The sequence below is a fragment of the Silene latifolia genome, unplaced genomic scaffold, assembly GCF_048544455.1.
Source record: "Silene latifolia isolate original U9 population unplaced genomic scaffold, ASM4854445v1 scaffold_57, whole genome shotgun sequence".
Taxonomy (NCBI): domain Eukaryota; kingdom Viridiplantae; phylum Streptophyta; class Magnoliopsida; order Caryophyllales; family Caryophyllaceae; genus Silene; species Silene latifolia.
The window spans coordinates 4,224,507-4,244,926 of NW_027413480.1; positions in this window are offsets into that span (position 1 = coordinate 4,224,507).

Consider the following 20,420-nt stretch of genomic DNA (forward strand, 5'->3'; position numbering starts at 1 on the left):
TGAAGACTTTTTAAAATTTCGGCAAACTTACCGAATTATTGCTCAATCTTTTTGCTCTGCAATCTTCCTGGAAATGCGACCGTAATTGGAATAGCTAGGCCTTCATTTTTCTTGGACAACGAATTGTCACATTTAGCATTGGAATTACTCGATCGAGCAACAGTACCTCTCGATCGAGAAATTTTCTCAGCAATAATGCTCGATCGAGCACTTTGATCCACTCGATCGAGATCTCTCTTTTCCTCAGTGCTCGATCGAGCACTTTCATTCCCTCGATCGACCACCTTTTCAGCAATTTCACTCAATCGACCTCCAGAAACCGGTCGATCGAGGACATCTCGTGAATTTAGCACTTTTTTCATCAAAAGACGACTGTTCATGTACATCAACTTCAACTTCCGGGTCTGTATATCCAGCATTTTCAGTCGGCATTTTAGGTCCCTCATAATAAAGGCCACTCCTCAAATTGATCATATTCACCGTCTCGTGTGGTTTCTTGTCAGGTTGTGACGGTAAATGACCCGGTTGTCTTGAAGCTTGATTAGTAGCTAGTTGAGCCATCTGGGATTCAAGTGACTTAATGGAATCATCCTGTGCTTGGTCACTTTTCTGCAATTGAATAATCAATGATTGCACCATCGACTTCAACTCGGCTATTTCACTTATGCCACTAGAAGAGGCACCTTGTTGCGGCGGTGGGAAAGAAGAAGGCTATTGAAAACCTTTTTGTTGATTTTTATGTGGTGGTACATAAGCATGTTGCTGCGGTGGAGCTGTAGGATTCAAAACATTTTGACTAGTCCATCTCAAATTAAGATGAACTGCAACTTGATTGTTATAATAGGAGCCTCCTTGCCTGTATTGTTGAAAGGCATAGACTTGCTCCTTCTCAGCTAAGCATCCCACTGCAGTATGACCATCAGCACTACCACATCTATCACATCACACGGTCTCTTGTACAAAAACCACTAGTTAAACCCGTGATGTGGGACATCATACAACCTATTGTAGAACTGGTTGCACAAAAACTATTGGTTAAACCCGTGATGTAGGACAGACCGAACCAACTTTTTAAATCTACCCCATGCTTCATACAAATTCTCAGTCGGAGTTTACTTGAAACTTGTAATCTGTCCTCTCAATGCGTTAGTTCTCTGCGGAGGAAAGTATATTTTGTAGAAAGCAAGAGCCAAGGTCTCCCAATCAGTAATCCCAGTTGCAGTCCTATCCAAATCAGTTAACCACTCTCGGGCTCCATCAGTAAGAGAAAAAGGAAACAGGATTTCCTTTATCTTGTCTTGTGTCACTCCCTTAGTAGCGGGAATGGTAGAACAATAATCTGTGAAGACCTCCATATGCTTCCTCGGATCCTCAACAGCTACTCTTCTGTATAGGTTTCTTCCCACCAGATTAATATAGGAGGGGGGGGATATCAAAGGTATTCCCCTCTTCATCAGTCGAAAGCTTGAAACCCTTAGGAATAGAGTCAGCTGTCGTCTCAGAATGACTAGCAATATTAGGCATCTTCGAAGATTTGGTTGCAGAAATAGAAGTGTCTTCCTCTAAAGACTGATCTTCCGCAAAAGTGAAATTTTCAAGAACAGGTTCAAGAGTACTCAAGACTTCCTCTTGACGAATCTTTCTCAACAAGTTCTGTCTATGGCGAAAAGTTCGCTCCGGTTCAGGATCAGCTGGTACTAATTCTGACCTGTTAGACCTGGGCATACACAAAACTAAGAAAGAAAAAGAATAAGAACTGCCGCAAGGAATTAAAAATCCCTTGAGACTAAAACAAACTAAAATAAACAAGAAAATAGGCTAATTGCCTCCCCGACAATGGCGCCAAAATTTGACACGGCTGTCGCAACCTTATCAAAAATAAACCAACCGACTCTAACTAATATAACAAAGGTAAGTCGGGTATTATATCCACAGGGAGGCTATTATATCTACTTGTTATTCTAGTCCGTCACGATAACCAATTGGGGGGTTTTGATTTATTTTAACTAAACTACAGAACTGGATGTAAGGCAACAAGAGAAATAGCAATTAAAATGGCAAAATAAAATAAAGACGTGATCAAATAGAGAGAGAAATGCTAGGATGTTGGTTCACCATGATATCACACAATTCTGCTAAAGGTAGGTCAGTCGGTCTGATGTGAGAAGGGTAAAGGAAAGGTCCTTCCGGTCCGCTATCCGCCCTAAAATACTACTAACTTAGCTTTCGCCCTCATTAGAGTAATCTATCGTTCATAGCAGGTTTATTCATTCCAATCTTCCGATCTAGGTCTGAACTTAACCGGGTTAATTGATTTAGAAGTGTGCACTCAACTAAACAATTGGAATTAAATTGCTATGAAATAATTCTCACATGTAAACCTCCTAATCTAATTATAACATTATTGTTTTACTATCATGGCTCCCCTAATCCTAGCAACAAGGGGTTTAGCTGCTCATGGCGATAATAAAACTAACAAAGATTGATAGAGCAATAGTAAACATTATAAAGAAATGATTAAGAAGAAATAACATAAACTAATAACAAAACTAATTAAAACACAAATTAAAAGCAAGGATTAAAGGTATGCAAAAGGAATAATAAGGCTTGAATAAAAGAGAGAAAGAATGATTACAAAGATTCGGATCCGGAAAATGAAGAGCAAAGTAACATTTAACAAGAGAAGAAAAGTGTCTGTTTAATACACCAGGATTAGTGAATGATTAAGAGTAAAGTATGTGATTAAAGATAACCTAAACCTAATAACGTCTTTCCTTTTTATAGGAAAGATATTTAGTAAACACGCAACTTAATAAAATAAATAAGTTCTCGCGATAAAATCTCGCGTACTGATAGAAAAGTTCTCGCTCGAGTACATTCAAATTCCTCGATCAAGTACTTCTAGCCAAAAACCTCTCGATCGAAGACTTCTTCTTATCGATCGAGGGACGCCATTTTAGCACCTCTCGATCGAGCTCATCAGGGTCTCGATCGAGATCTTCTCACCATCCATACACTCTCGATCGAGCACATTAGCCAACTAAAGTACTCGATCGAATGGATTACTACTGAAATAGCTCCTTGCTTCGTTAATATAGCTTCCGATACCACTTCACACTTCTCGAGGCAGTAGTAATTCCGCTCCCATTCTTCCTTCTCCATAAATGCAAGCTAAAGGGGCAATGAAAGGCATGATTCCGCTACTTTCGGGTCCATTCCTGCAATGAAAGCCAAACAAACCAAAGTAGACTATTCGGGGCATTTTGTAATATAAAACTACGAGAATCGCATAGAAATACGTGCATAAAAGGTTTAAAAAGACTATATAAAATGCACGTATCAATTAACATGCTTACATGCGTGGAAATGAACTAACAGTTCAATGTCCCAAATTGAATAGGAAGCATTGGGTGCTACTGGCAATCCAAGTGGAAACAAAAACAGTGTACTGGATTGACTCTCGCGAAGGCAAACCCTCCGACAGTTGTGTAAGGATGATAACTGAGTAAGTTTACAACCTTCAATAATGTCATTTGTTATTGTATGACTTGAGCCATATATATGTAAATAATAATGGCATGTGTGTATATTTATGAATTAGTGTTTTTGAAGAAAAAAAAAAAAAGATTATGTCCACTTGGAAAATATGAAAGCAACACTGTTCCCTACTTTATCACGCCATTAGTAAGTGTATTCTTAATAATTACTCGTATCATTTAATTAATATTTATGCAAGAGGTTAATTATCTAATTCAGCTGATTTATGTGTGATTTATATAATAGTCTTCTAAAGCACCAGACGACAAACAATGCACCTTTTACGATTGTCAGTCCATGTGGGAGGTTATCAACGGAAAACTTTCTACCATTTCCATATGGGTTAGTGTGATTTAAAAACTTTTTCAGACGTAAATTGAGTTCAATTCTTTATACTTCCATGTATTATATCTATTTTGATTATGTATATTTTGAATTGTAGTTTCCACTAATACTCAACAAAGCCCCAGAATATTTTCCAGAGGACATCACCCAATTGAGAAATATGTGGGCCAGTTATGTGGTTTCACTAGCGGAGTCTCAATAGTTTGCTCATACTTTATGTACGTGTGTGTTTATATAGAGTCGTTGTGTATTGGCTTCTTTTGTTTTTCTGAGAAAGTTGTGTTTTGGCTTTTGATCATCCTGTTTGTATTGTTTTTAAGCTGGGTTTAATTGATCACGGGGTATAATATTTTGATGCAGGATTGAATTTTTGCAGTGCAAAGCTGCTGGAATGCTATTTTTTAGCAGCAGCTGCAAAAATAGCATTTCAGCAGCTGCTACAAACGCTGCTGAAAAAGTAACATTTCAGCAGCTGCTAGAACAAGCTAAAATCATTTTTTTTAAAAAACATAATTAAAAACGATAACGGTTAAAAACAACCCGTTGCAAGCAATTATTTGACAACGGTTTTACATAGATTAATAACCGTTGACATCTTTTCCCTCCCATTCAAACCGCCAAAAATATAAGATAACGAACGATAACTGTTGTCGAGTTCAAAACTTTTACAGCGGTTTATTTAAGCAGAACCATTGTCAAAGTTTCATCAATAAGAATAGATGACGGTTACATACCGTTGTCAACAGATATATAACAACGGTTTACATGCAATAAAGCCGTTGTTAAATTTTGACATTCAATTAAAAAAGATAACGAAATGAACCGTTATCATATATAATATTTAACAACGGTTTTGGAACAATAAGACGTTGTCAATAGTAAACTACGACAATGGATTTGAAACCATTATTAAGATTTAATAACTGTTTCTTAAAAGATTTTATAACGGTTCTTGATGTTATATAACGGTCGCGTGTTATTTTTACAACCGTGTTATATATTTAACAACCGTCGTTGCAATAACGGTCCCGTGTTTCTATTTAAAAATGGTAATTGCATTATTTGACCGTTATTGAAGGTCTTATTTGGCGTAGTGGAGGATCATCTAGTTCGGCACCGGGACTTATGGAGTATCATGGCCGCTATGTCAACACAATAGTAGAAGACGCAACGATGGACACCTCGGGCGATACAAGGAGTGAGGAGCTTAGCACGCGAAGGGAGGAGTCACCGGTAAACAACCAAGGAGCCTTGGTTTGGTGGGTGAACAGGCTTGGCAAGAGGAGGAATTCCTCTTCTTAGTCTTATTTACTTATATGGAAACGTGTTTGACCTTGTGTCGGTTGAGTCTCAAACAATTTATTTTCTTATGTTGTAAACTCGTCCATAAGGCCAAAAGCTAGTAGAAGTTGTGTGGTAGGATGGTGCTGTGATCACCATTGAGATCCCTTTGCAAGTACACTAGACCATAGGTAAGCTAAGACACCATAGATAGCCGGATTTTAGACTACCATATGACACTCGGCCGATTGCCGTATTCACTCGACCGAGTGACCCTGGCTCACTCGTTCGAGTGAGCCAAAAATAGACCCTAGGAACTTTCTGTAAAGACCCGCACTCGACCGAGTGACATCCCCACTTGATCGAGTAAATTTCCACTCGACCGAGAGGACTATTTTAATATTATTTTGATAATTTTGACCAGACATGGATTGAGTACCTTCGTTTTATGACCCTACCGGCCTCATAATAGTTGTGTAAGCGTATAAATCATTAACAAATAAATTGTAATAAGTTGTTTACGTTGAGATGTGTTGCTTTGTATGTCGTTATACGAAATATGTTCAGCTGATGGATGAGATCTAACATGCTTAGTAAGAATGATAATGATGTGGTAATTGACAGGCGTATGTAAGAGTTCTATGAGTCTTATATATGATCGAGTCTTGTGACGACAGGATGATATGATACGTGGATGGACAAGAACACATGCATGATCATGTGGTTTATGCATAACATGAATTAGTCGGGAATAAGGAATATGGAAGAAAGTGGATCACAGTAGATGAGGTACTCGACCGTGTTATGATTATTATGTACGGAGTCACGCATTATACATGTATACATAGAGTCACGAACTATGCACGATACAATTGAACCTTAGCCATGATAGTGGGAATGAATGATTGAACTTGATGTATACTCAGACCCATAAGCCTAGATCGAGTGAATATGAGAATCCTTCTCGCGAGAGATCGAGTGGTGAACTTCAGGACGAAGTTCTCTTTTAGGGGGACTGAATGTAACATTTAGGAATAAGAAAGGGCATGAGAATATAAAAGAGCACGTACAGTAAAGAACTATGCGTCAGCACTAGCGAGAGACACGAATGATGCTTGAGGAAGAGATTTAGGAGTTAGATATGACACAAATGAGACGTAAGAAAGTGTTAAGGAAAAGTGAGGGTGAGGCGAACTACGAGGACGAAATTTATTTTTAAGGAGGGAAGATTGTAATACCCAACCTTTGTGGGACCCGTACTTAGACCTCGGGATGCATGAGAGGACCATTAGACAGAGATCACTCGGGAGGGAATGATAGCCTTACACTAGACCTAGACTAGACCAAGTGGAACTGCAGTGGATCGAGTGGGTCCACTCGGTCGAGTGAAGAGTATACTCGACCGAGTGAGTCCACTCGACCGAGTAGAGTACTACTCGGTCGAGTGAGTCCACTCGACCGAGAGGACTCGGCACTCGGTTGAGTGACACTTTTTTAGAACACGGGAATAAACCCTTTCTTCCCTAATCCTAAAATTATTTCCATCTTTCTCCTTATCTCTTCAAACTCTCTCCCTTCTCTCTAAATCCTCACAAACACCTACTATTTGGGATTCAAGCTTAGATTAGAAGATTTTCCACCTTCCTCTTCATCTCCTTCACCTAGTATGTAAAGATCTACCGTTTTCTAGTCTTTATTCAAACCCTAATTTTTTGGGAATTTCATTATGGATAATTAATTATTAATTAGCATGTGTAATGGGGCTAATTAAGGGGCAATAATAAGGGGTTTAGTAGTGAATATTAGTATAGGATATATTGTGATAGTTATTATGTGATTTTTATAGGATGAGACGGTTCCTTGAGACGGTTTCGGTCCGGATTCGAGTAGCTTGAGGAGATTGCTAAAAGGTAGGTTAATCCTACTCGGTTTCAATAATATGGTGTTGTTATGTTGATGTTGTAGTTAGTCTCACATAATTAGGGCATTTGCATTATAACAAGTTTAGTGGTTAATCGCATCATTAAGAGGTTAATTATGATAAGTTGAGTCTAGTTCATGTATTGGTTATTATCATATATGTGGAGGATTATTGTTGTTGAGGAGACGTAAGATGGTTAGGAGACCGTCTTACGCTTGAGTCACCTTTTGGAGCTTCCTACTCCAAGAGGGATGTGAACATTAATGACTCGAGTCACGGAGGAACTCGTGTGGTTGAGACACGACATCTGGCAGAGATCCGGTTGAATTCCGGACCCGACACGTTTGGGCGTTTCCCGGTACCTGTTTGTGGTTGTCGATATGTCTGGGCATGTCCCGGTACCAGTGTGGTTGTCGGTATTTCTGGGCGTGTCCCGGTACCGTGATGGTGGTTGCTTGATAGTGGTCCATTCATATTATAGTCATGTTGTATGCTCACACACTCGAGTCGTGTCGCACTTTATTTATTCATTGAAACTGAAGTTTGTTGTGTCTGTGTAATTGTCAGCTATTTCTGGGGTGGCCTGTGTCGATCCATATGATATTTTCGATCATATGGTGAGCAGGTTAAGTAAAGGTTGTTTGGATAGCACGCGGGAGACGGGACGAGCTTGATGAGTCACGAGATGAGTATAGTTGGTTAAATGAGTATAGTAGTTATAAGTTGTATTTTATTCATTAGTTTATGGTAGTAATAACTAAACTTGTTATTTATTTAATAAAGTTTCTTAATTATAATTCCGATTTCACTGCCTCGGGAAACCGAGACGGTAACATTCCCTAATTACCTTGGCCGGGTAAGAAGGGGGTGTTACAGAGTTACTCAATCGAGTAACCTACACACTCGATCGAGTACCCGGATGAGCGTATCGTTGTCCGCTCTAAAACACATTTATACCCAACTACTAGCATAGCAAGCAAGTCGGGGTCAAACCCAAAGGACGGGGGTACTCAAATTATTCAATCTAATTGTAGTTGCACTAGGTTTGTCACAATTGGTTTGAGTTGATAATTCTAAACTAATGAAAGCAATGAAATGTAAACAAGCAATAAAACAAGGGTGTGAATAAATGATAAACAATACTAGGGAATCATAGGGGAATCATTGTGACACCCCGCGATAACGCAAAAAAAAAAAATAACTAATAGAATGCGGAATTTTAGGGAATTTTTGAAACTTTTAAAATTTAAGGCGCGGGTTCAGCAAAATCCAAAACATAAATAAAGAGTGCGGAAATAAAGATTTTAAATTATACAAACGTGATAGTCGAGGTGAAGGTAATATATCCCTCGAATGACAATACAATAAAAGGTAGGTCTAAACAATCCTAATAAACCAACTACTAGGCCGAAGTGCTCGCTAGCTCACACATGTCTTCACCCCATGAATGCATCACTAATACCTGTCATTCATGTAAACATGAACGCCACAGTCAGTGGGGAGTAACTCAAGGTTCTCCCAGCCACAAAATGTCGAAACGAACATAAACAAGAACTAAAATAGGTAAGTCATGTAAGACTCTTACAGAAATATGGATATCAAGTTTATGTTTAAACATGGTGATCAAATGAGATGGAACAAGATAGATCAACATTAGCATGATAACGATTAAACTATTCATGTGAGACAATTAAATAATAAGAAAGACAAGATAACGGACACGACCACTTAGCCACGAGCACGTATTTCAAGGAGATATGACCAAAGTAACCATCCAAATAATGCAAGACATTTATCACTCTTAGACTATAATTTCCCCGGGTAGGACTACGATAATAATACGGTCCTAGTCTAAATCTGCAGATTCTCTATTTGTACATCCCGATTCGACGTGCGCCAAAGACAAAGACGCACCCAAGACTCGACTACTAAGGAGACCGAGTACCCCAATCGCGTAACAAAGCACGAAAGTGGCGGAAAGACTAAGATAAGGCTCACTTGCCGTAACAAAGACAAGTGGCCAAAAGCCGTACTTGCTGCTGTAACAAAGACAAGTAGACCAAAACCGTACTTGCGAACAGCAAAGACAAGTAGGTCAAACCCGAGCTTGCCAGAACAGCACAAGCAGGGCAAAAAGTATGTCAAGGACATATGATGGTAATATGGCATTTCTACAAGAATACGACTCATTTCAATTAATCATGTGGAATAAATTACTCGTATTTGAAATACGATAAATAAATGAATTAAAGCTCATATTATAGCTAAATGAAGACATTCCATATAATTATGACATGAATAAACAATAGGTTCCACATTTATGATTCATGTGAGAAATATATAAATAAACGGCAAATAATGAATTTAAGATACATAAATCATATGACGGAAATTCAAATTAATTAAACCCGAATAAAATATTTCACGGATAAAAATTAACCCAACCAGGGCTACGGCCTAGCCATGACCGGCACCTACCCAGCTACGGCCTGGCCGCACACCCGCCATGGCTCAGCCGTGGCCTGCAAGACCTGGCCACAGCCCCTGTACAGAACAGCCAGCAACAAACAACACCACAGTACAGAGCACAAAAAGACGCAACCAATCCCTACTGTCCAGCCATCTTAGGACAGTTTCCTAGGCCAAACCAAGACGGATTTCACCCGAACAAAAGACCCAATCCAAACATGTACATGTACTTGAGACAATAGCAAGAGAGTTGGTTCAATTTATCATAAAGAAACCCGTCCAAACAACCCGTCAAAATAGCCCAACCAAACCCATTTTATGGTTCAAAAAGCTCATTTGAGACCGTCTTAAGACAAAATTTTAAGCATGAAAAGAATGGAATTTCTTACATACAACCAACCCATTACATACATGGATATACACATGAGACGGGAATTAACTAATTGGCTCAAATCATCCGCGAAAAATCGACTCAAAAAAAACAGTCCAAGAAAATCACCCATACACAACTTATATACATGGTTTCTAGACAATTTGTGAAGCCATCTTAAGACAAAATTTTAAGCATGAAATGGACGGAATTTCTTACATACAATCGACCCAATTCACACCTGCATATGTACCTTGACATGAGCTATCAAATTGACTCGAACCAACAACAAAATCAACCTCAAAGTTGAGTCCAAAACTGTCTCAGTGCACTCCACTTCCACGGTTCTAGCCCAACAAAATAAGTTAAGACTATTTTGGTCTGGTCTAGGAAATGAGAAAGTAAATAAAAGGGAAGATGGGTAAGCCACTACGCAAAACACACAAGCAAAGCACGAGCAATTGAACATTTAAAAGAAAGCAATCATCAGTGATGAAGGTTTATTTGGTCTCGAATAAAAATGGGATAAAATTTATTGGCTCATTTTAACACCAGAAGGCACGCCTAAAGCAGTCCATTTCACGCCCCAAAATAGTCTTCATACACGCCCAAACAACCTAGGTAAGACCGTCTTAAGACAGCTTTTTAAGCATGAGAAAGATAGTATTCATCCAAATAAATTACCCAACATAATTACCCATTTCACCATGAATCCAAAGGTACCAACTTTTCTCAAAATGGATAAATAAAACTTGTATAAAACCGTCTCACAGGACACCACATGAACTCAGTCAAAACAAAAACTTTATGTTATGGAAGAGTAAAAAAACACATTCAAGCACATAAATTTCGACATAATGTCGAGTAATCCCATCACCGTTACCTTTTTGCCCTTCAAAACTCCGAGAAAAACGCCTATAGAGTACGAGCCTCCCACCGGGTCTTCAATTTCTTCAACTAGAGGAAAGAAAACGAGATAAAGGAGCTAAAAATCAGAACTTTCATGAGACGGGTCAATTTGAAATCACCACAAAAACAAGACTTTCTTACCTTGAAAGGAGGAGGTAGGAAAGGGGAAGAAAATGGTACAAAAATTAGGAGAAACGGTTGAGGAATTGAGTCGAAATCTGGGTTTGAAATCGGCCAAAAATGGAGTTTACTCGTTGGTGTTGTTTCGTTGTTACTGTGCTGTGCTGCTGTGTTTATCAGGTGTTTATTTTTTTTGAAAAAGGAAAGGGATAAGTGGGTTGGGGATGGTGAGGTGTGGGAGAATGAGTGGTCAACAATAAAGAAGAATTATATTATAAGTGTAAGACGGTTGTGTCACTGTGTGTTGTCAAAATCGAATTGGTCCGAATTAATTTAGGTCTGAAAGTCAAACGTGACGGTCCATAGCTAGACGTGAATTATTATTATTACAGTCATCATTATTGTCACTATTATTATCCGACCAAAAATATGTATACATAAATTCTTATATAAAGTATGCCTCACAAATATAATTTAATAATACGTATTTTTATAAAAATGAGCTTTTATATAATACGTTTATAAAAATCGTGTTTGACATAAAATTAATTTAATTGAATAATTCAAAAATATATAATAAAGTGATTAAACGGTTTAATAAATTTTAAATGTCAAAATGGGAAATTCGCGGGTGTTACAATCATGGTGAAATTAAACAAACAAGTTTCATAGATGCAAGCAATTATTATTGTTGGAATCGATTTAATGTATATCTTACGATTTCTAGGGGAAATATAGGCCCCGGAGCCGAGTCGGTCAAGACTGTACAACACCTACAAGTCGACTTGGTTTTCCCTATTAATGTGATATAACATAAATGAGTCCTATGAAGGTTTGGGTCCCGGAGCCGAGTCGGTCAAGATTGTACAACACCTACAAGTCGACTTAATTCTTCCTAATCAACTATATGCATGGTCTAACAAGCCTTGAGTTGGTTTATTTTTTACAAGTCTTGTTGAAAGGATAAGGGAAACATGCTAGGTTGTCAATCAAGCATTTCATCAAACATGATATGTGCATAAGTTGAAAAACAATAAGCAAGCATTCATATGATCTCATTAAACATAAATCTTTCCCATGAATAATAACTCCCCTAATCCCCCACTAATCCCTAGTTAGGAAACTACTCACTCATTATCATGGAAAACATGTTAACAATGGTGTCAATCATCTTAACAAGTATAAACATGATGAAAGAGTGAAACAATAAACAAGTAAAGAGTAAAGGAATTGTACCAATATTAAGATGAACAAATGGAAAGCAAAGAATAATAAAAGAGAATATGATTGATTGATGAAGAGTTGTCAATTCTCCAATAATAGCCCAATAATCTTCAATTACCCAATAATAAATCTTGAACAGTAATTAAGGAAGGATTAATGTGTAATTTGTGGAAATATTGAATGCTAATCTATTCTAATCTACTCCTAATGAAAGCTTTATCTAAACTAAGGAAGCTTAATCTCCTCTAAATACAAGTGGGGTATATATAGTAGTACAAGAATTAGGTTAACTAAGGGCTTAAATGACGATTAAACCCCTTGAAATAGGATTAGAGCCTTGCAAGTCCTAGGAGGAACCTCACGGATCCATGATTGAGAAAATCTCTCAGCATGAGAATCCGGGCGACCTGGAGTGGGGTCGGGCGTCCCGACGGGCTGCTTCTCTATTTGAGCTCGGATTGTAAAACAGGCGTCATTTCCTCATCCGGACTCCTATTGGAGTGATTCAAAAGCCTAGACCACTTGATTTTTCGACGCCGTTTCATCTAGAATATTTTCAGAGCCAAACAAGCAATTCTTGGTTTGGTTCCAACCAATTTCCTCTTGTAATGGCTCTCTTCTAATCCGTGGGGATCCTTCATGGGTTGTGGGGATCCTTAGTCATTGCCCAATTACTTGTTTTATTAACTTGGACCTTTAGTATTTGTCTCCTCTTTAGTTCTTGGTCATTATATGCTATTAATTTAGCTCCGCTTCACTCCATCTAGTCAAGTTAGTGCTCTTCTCTTACAAAGGACACCAAACCTCATAGAATATGTATAGAAGGAGGCTAAAGACAAGAAACGTCCCTAATACATACTAAAAAGCATAGGAACTAGTCTAGTTAGGGGACTAAATGTGTGTAAATAGGAGTCACATCATACCCCACACTACTACAAATACAGGCAATCACAACGGCCCTTTAACAACGCTTATTCACGAAAATCATCAAAACACGTTGTAGAATTGATTCCGCGAATTTTACCAAACTTAATTACAACGGTTCTGTGTTGTTAACCGTTGTTATTGGTTTTAACAACGGGTCATACTTGAAAAACCGTTGTTAATATAAAAACTAATAACAACGGTTAAATTTTAACCGTTGTTAATAATTTGGCGCCAAATTAGTGAAAAGTAATCACAACGGTTATATTAGAACCCGTTTTTAATACTTTTTAACAACGGTTGTAGACTCAATAACCGTTGTTATTAATGTTATGAAAATCTTAAGAACAACAGATTGCTTTATTCTGCTATACGCTACAAAACACAAACACAAGCTAATACTGCTACTACATCATCCTCCATTCCTCCCTGATCGTCTCTCTGTCTTCATCTCCGTCACTGTTGTCATTGTCTTCTCTCCCTCATCGTGTTTATCAATCAGTGATGCGAGTCCGTTTCGTGTTCACAAATTAAGATGTGGTCGTTGGGTCACGGTCGAATCAAAACACAATTTATAACTTCACAAACAACTCTACAATTAGTAAAGAGGCAAGTAAAGGTCGGATCCCAAGGGACGGGAGTTGAAATGAGATTTCTATTGAAACTAGTGGTGTCTAAGGGGTGTCACAAATTGGGTTGATGTAGAAGGTCACTAAACTAAAATAGCAATGAAAATAAACAAGCAAGATGAATTAAAGGGGTGTAAACAATTGATTAAAGGCACTAGGGTGTCATGGGATCATAGGGGAATCATGGGACATGATCATACAAACATGTTCTCAAATTATAAGCAAGCACTTATTGTTGTGATGGATTGAGTTGGGTTATATCTTACAATCCTAGGAAAGTTTGGGTCCCGGAGCCGAATCGATTAGATTGTACAACACCTACAAGTCGACTTGATCTTCCCTACTCAACAACATGCATGGTCTAATGAGACTCGAGTTAGGTTATGTCTTACAAGTCTCATTGAAAAGATAGAAGATGATAGTAAATGCAAGGATTCATAGGCTTAGCATTTCATCAAATATAACATGTGCATGACTTGAGATCAAAACAAGCAAGCAAATAAATCATGAAAGCATATTAATTTAAGCATGAATCATTCCCCATGTTGATTTCCCCTAATCACCCATTAACCCTAGCTAAGAGACTACTCACTCATTATCATGTTGATCATGCTAGCAAGGTTGTCAATCATACCAACAATATGAAACATGATGAATAAATGAAAGTAATTAACAATAATTAAAAAGGGATTAAGAGAATTATACCTACTAATGATTCCAATAATAAAGCAAAGATAAAAGAAGTACTTGAATGCTTGATGGAGAGGTTGTCAATCTCCCAACAATAACCCAAATAATCTTCAATTACCCAAAATAAAGGATGAACAAAAGAGAGATTAAGGAAATAAAACTTGTATTAGAACTTGATTAATCGTTGATTACAATACTAAAGAGAGATTTGATTGATATTAACTACTCTAATTATTGATAAGAAGAACATGCTCTTCTAATTAGACTAATGGGGTATTTATAGTGGAAATTAGGGAGGATGCATTAGGGTTAACTAAGGGTTAAACTAGTAATTACACTTTTTAGATTGAGCAAGGAGGAGCCGGTATTTTTCGAGAGAAGGGCTTCTTTCTTTGTAGCTTGGAGAAGAGGAAATCGTGTTGTGCTGGAATCCGGGCGGAATAAGGTCGGGACGGGCGGAATCTGGCGTTGGAATCCGAGCGGATTCAAGGGAATCCGGTCAGATTGTGGAGGTGGAATCCGAGCGGATTAGAGCAAAGCCGCACGGATTGTGCGGCTGCTTGGACGGACGGATTGGTGACAATCCGCTCGGATTGTCACTCAAAGAACATATCTTCTTCTTTTCTTCCCTTTTCTTCATAAATTCCTTGGGAATTTCCTTGGGGACTCAAGGATCCTTTCTCAACATTGCTCTTCTACTATAATATGTACAAAGGCCTTCTAATCTTGTCTCTCCTTGATGCTTGGTCATTGAATTCGATCAATTTAGTCTCGTTTTGCCATGAAAATGCAAGATTCTTACTCCTTTCCTACCAAGGGATCAAAATCTCAAAGAATATGCAAAACAAAGAACTAAAGATAAGAAATGACCCAAATATGCACTAAAAAGCATGGGAACAAGGCTAATTCGGGGGCTAAATATGCGCTAATTATGGTCACATCAAATATCCCCAAACCGAACCTTTGCTCGTCCCGAGTAAAGAGGTGACAAAGACTAGGACCAATACTAACCTATCCTAATAATATAGCCGATATGAGACAATTAGCGGGTCTCACTCCGCCCCTTCAACTCACAACAAGACAACCACGAGGTAGGATGCCTTCTTGCAAGGCAAGGTGGGTCTTGCCAAAATGGCGACACATCCAAATATTAAGCACACAAAATCACATAATGGATGCATCTACAAAAAGAATAGCCACTTCCTCATCAAGTGGCCGAAGCACTAAGGAGGAACAAATTTAAGAGCATGTAATCCTTCACAAATACTAGTTCAACAAATTACTAAGGCTAAGAGGATGGCACTAAATCACCTCCAAATGGTGTTAAACTAGACTACTTTCGTCCTCAATTTCCAAATGCTTTCGTCAAGAGCGATCGGATGGTGGTGGAATGATGATCCCTATGATGCTAGTAGCATATGACATGACAAGTCTCGAATTCTCTACAAATGTAAAGGTCATGGATCGTCCCAAGCTCGACCAAGTGGCTTGACAAAAGGCTTTTTGGGAATGAAATGCTCAAATCTTTATTCACAACGGGTGGATATGACTAGTATTCAAAATTGTCCTCATTTCACTTTCACATTTCAAAAATTTAAGATGGGGTTTGTCCCTTCCGGGCTAGTGTCCTTTGCTTTCGCCAATCGCTTATTAGGCAACCGGTTAACCTCTAGACAATAGCTTTTCGGGGTGATAGTCACTCTGTCTCTGGGCGGCCGAATTCACAACCGTATAGGAGCCCAATTCAATGGATCCCGCACCAAAGCACATCGAAGTGGTACGCCTCCATCAAAACAACTTAAATTTCTCAACTTTCAACAATTCATAACATTTGAGGTTTCCTTGGCATTACATTACTTCCACATGACAAAACTTCTTTGAAATGAGCACTTCAAGCTTATTGATAGAAAATATTTTTGGGTTGCCTTACCACAAGGTCAAACAAGGTCACCTAGACAAGTTAACCAAGTCCACATCGCATCACGGGGTTGGATAGGTGACTCACATGCAAACCCTTGACTAGGCCTTGGGTCATGGGTCAAAAGACACTAGTATGACACTATCTAGGGTGTTTTACAACCATTCTAGTAGGCAAAGTCTTAAGTTGAACAAGTATTTGTAATGGCTTAGTTGCTCTTGTCAAAGTTCCTAAATAGGCATTTTTCAAAACATTTCTAACATGCAACTACATGCCATGATGCAATTAATATAAACATCCTAATGCAAGTGATTCTATCAACTAATATGACATATAAACTAAATGCAAGTCCTAAGTTCACATTGTTATACCGCATCAATCAAAATAAAGCCACATAGTCATTAACATAAAGAGGAAAAAGGAGATTGGAAAGATCATACCATGCGGTCTTCATGATCCTCATGTCTCGGATGTGGCGTATTCAATCAATGTGAACAAGGATAGAACAAACACAATATATACAAGACAATATATACAAGACTATAAAAGGAAATAAACATTTTTTTGGGTTTTCAATTTCAAATTTTTATGATTTTTGAGATTTTTCAATTTTTTTGGATTTTTGAATAAGAGTTAAATGTTAGAATTCCCATCCCCACACTAATATGGGTATTGTACTCAATGGCCAAAATGATGGAAATTATGCAAAGATGATGCATGATTTCTATACAAAATGCAATCTACACTAAGCTACACTACATGATGCATGGTTTTTGTTATGACGGAGAGGATAATTTAGATTACCTCCCGTTGTGTATGCATTAACTTCCCCAAACCAAGTGAGACACTATTTCTAATGTCCAAGGATGGGTGTAGTTCATGCACACACTATGCAATGCATGAAACTAATTTGTCATTTTGGATTTTGAAAATGGAAACAATAAAATGAGAACACCTCAATGGTACCGAGGTGTGAGTCCTCTATGGTGCTAGGACTACTTCAACAATGATCAAAATTATAATTAAAACAAAGAGAGAAATATACAAACCATGAGAGGGTAGGAGTCTCCAAGGCTTGCTAATCTTCCATCATGCTATCACCATCACTTTCCTCATTAGAAGTGGCCACATTGCCACTTCCCTTGTCATTTGCTTCTTCACTTTCTTCCTCATCTTGCTCATCATCATCTTCACCATCCTTTTCTCCTTCTTCACTTGCTTCTTCATCAATGTTATCATCAACTTCTTCATCATTACCAACAACCTCATTGTCACCCAAAACGACCCTAGATGCACCCGGAAATAGGACTTCTCTATCCGCCCAACTAGGCAAAGGACAAGATGGATCAAGTAGTCCTTGCCTAGCTAAGTGTAGGAGGGGTGGATATTGAGCCAAGTAAGCATTTTTCCGGTCTTCAAAGGCTTGCTTGTGCATTGCTTGCATGAGAAGAGTCATATAATCTTTTCTAGCTTCAACTCCTTCCGGCTTGAACTCTTCATACTTAAAGGGGTAAGGTGGTATGACAATGGAAGAGGAGGGCATTTCAAGATCACCCTTTTGTTGTTGAATAATATACTCGGCCTCTTTAGAAAGGGGAAGTAGATAATTGGTCCGGTGGACGCTTAGACGAAAAATCTTTGAAGGCAAGGTGAACGATCTAGCTTCACTAGTGAGCCATCCATACTTAGTGTCAAGGGGGTTATGGGCAACCCACTTGTACTTGTGTATCATAGTATGCAAATCAACAAGATGACCACCTTCCTTTGCTTTGTACTTGTTATCCTTATTGAAGTTAGGATCAAAGTGCTTAGCTAGGATAGTGACTAGGCCGCCATTGACAATAACGGTAGTGCCCTTCTTCCCACAATCAATGTTGAGCCATCTATCTACCAAGAGCCTCAAAGAATTGTAAGGCTTGGTGTGTACTCGTCCAATGTTCAAAGCCGATTCAGGGAGAATAAAATCAAGTTTGGTGAAATGGTTGGTATCTTTCCTTGCAATTATGGTGTTTCCCATGACCTTGTGCCATACTCTTATGCCCGGATGGTGGACCAAAAGAGCACGACTCGCATGAAAGTCCTCAAATTTCCTCCCGGAAATTGCCTCCCAAAGAGGTTCGGGGTCATACTTTCCATAATTCTTAAAATAACGCGGTTCATCACTAAGACCCAAAATTTCACTCAATTCCCTAAAGGTAATGCGTCTACTAACATTAGCTAGACGAAACTCGAGATTCTCCCTATTCTCAACTTTGGTGACTTTCAAAGAACTCAAAAATTCCAAGGTAAGGGAGGGGTATGTCAATTCCTTTGTTTCAAACAATTTCTTCAACCCCATGGCATTGAAAAAGACTCTAGTTTGCTCAAGAACACCCAATTTTTCTAAGGTATCTTCACATATAAATTTGGTGGATTGTAATGACTTCATAGCAAACTTGACAAAGGTATTTCTATGGGTTTCGGAAATAAAAGTTACCTCCGGATAATGCAAAAGTTGATCAATTTCCGGAGTAGAAGGTGTTGTTGCTCCCATAGAAGGTTGTTGTTGTTGTTACATTTCCAAGTTTGGTGTTGCTACCACCATAGCCAATGCTTTCTTTGTTTGAAGAGCCTTTTGCCTTTGTGAGAGTGCCTTAGCCTTTGGTGCCTTTGGTGCCTTTGTTGCTCCCTTAGTCCTTGCCATTGATGAACTAACCAAAAAAAGAATGAAAAATCTTCAATTTGTAGTGTACCCAAATCTATTTAAAGGTGAAAGGCTTTGCCTTTATGAAATCAAAAATCGACTCAAAGGTTGAAGATTTTGTGCTTGGTTTTGATTTTTATTGAAGAAGGAGTGATTGATTTGTTGTTGGAAGGATGATTTGATTTGTTTTTGGTGAATGTTGTTGAGGGATTTTGTTTTGGTGATGGAGAGAATGAGGGTTTTGATGTTGTGGGTAATTTTTATGATTGAATGAATGAATGAATGAAGGTGGGAGGGGTTTTAAAGAGACCGAAATTTTCGAATCTGCAGGGGCAATCCGTGCGGATTCTGCCCAATCCGTGCGGATTCTGCTCTTTCTGGGCTTTACAAAACTCGCCTAAAGACGGGTGGATTCGGTGGAATACGCTCGGATTTTCTTGACACGGGACGGGCGGATTTGCTTGAAGACGGACGGATTTCAGTCCAGGAAATTTTGCTTGTTTTCCTCAGCTGCAAAGACGGACGCCTTTCTTTCAAGACGGGCGGATTCTTCAAGACGGGCGGATTCTTTGCTCGGACGCCGGATTCGATCCACGATCAAGAAATTTTCAAAATTCAGCTCGATTCAGGACGGGCGTCTTTTTTCGCAAAGACGCTCGGACATCAAGTCGGGCGGATTCTCGTGGAATCCGCTCGGATTCTTCCCCGTGTACTCGGATTCGATTCCATCCGTGCACAATGCATTTCCCTTACCATTCTTCTATTCTTTCTTCAAGTCTTGTGTTCTTCATTGTGGGGGCACTACTAAGGCATGGATAGCCTAGGCAATTGTCATCCCCACACTAAGGTAAAGCACTACACATCAATTGAAATTGTTAGTCCCTCCCTCACTTCTCTCAAACAAGACAATTATCTTGATCAAAGTAAATAAAAAACCAAAGATGACGAAAAAATGCAATACAAAAATTGAAATATAAGTTAGGGAGTTAGAAATATTTACAAGTGGTGGTTTAGGGAGGACTCCACCAAACTCTCATTCTTGATGAGATGTCAAGGGGGTATGTCCAAGGTGTTGTTGATGTTGCTCAACACCTTGAAGAAGTAATCAAAAGCTTGTTCATTATCATGGTAGAGGTCTTCAATAGACCTTGGCCCTTGTTGTCGGTCTTGATCGATGGCATTACCAATGTAGGGATTAAAAATCCCTTCAAATTCGTTGTCCCAAAGACCACAAACTTCATTAAGTTGATCATTGAAAATCTCTTGCTTAGATGGAGACAACTCTCCCAATTTCTTCTCTTGGCCAATGAGGTCATCCTCTTCTTCCTTGATTGATTTTGATGAGCTTTGCAAGCTCTCCTTGTCACAATTCACTTGCTCTTTGAATGGAGCATCTTCAA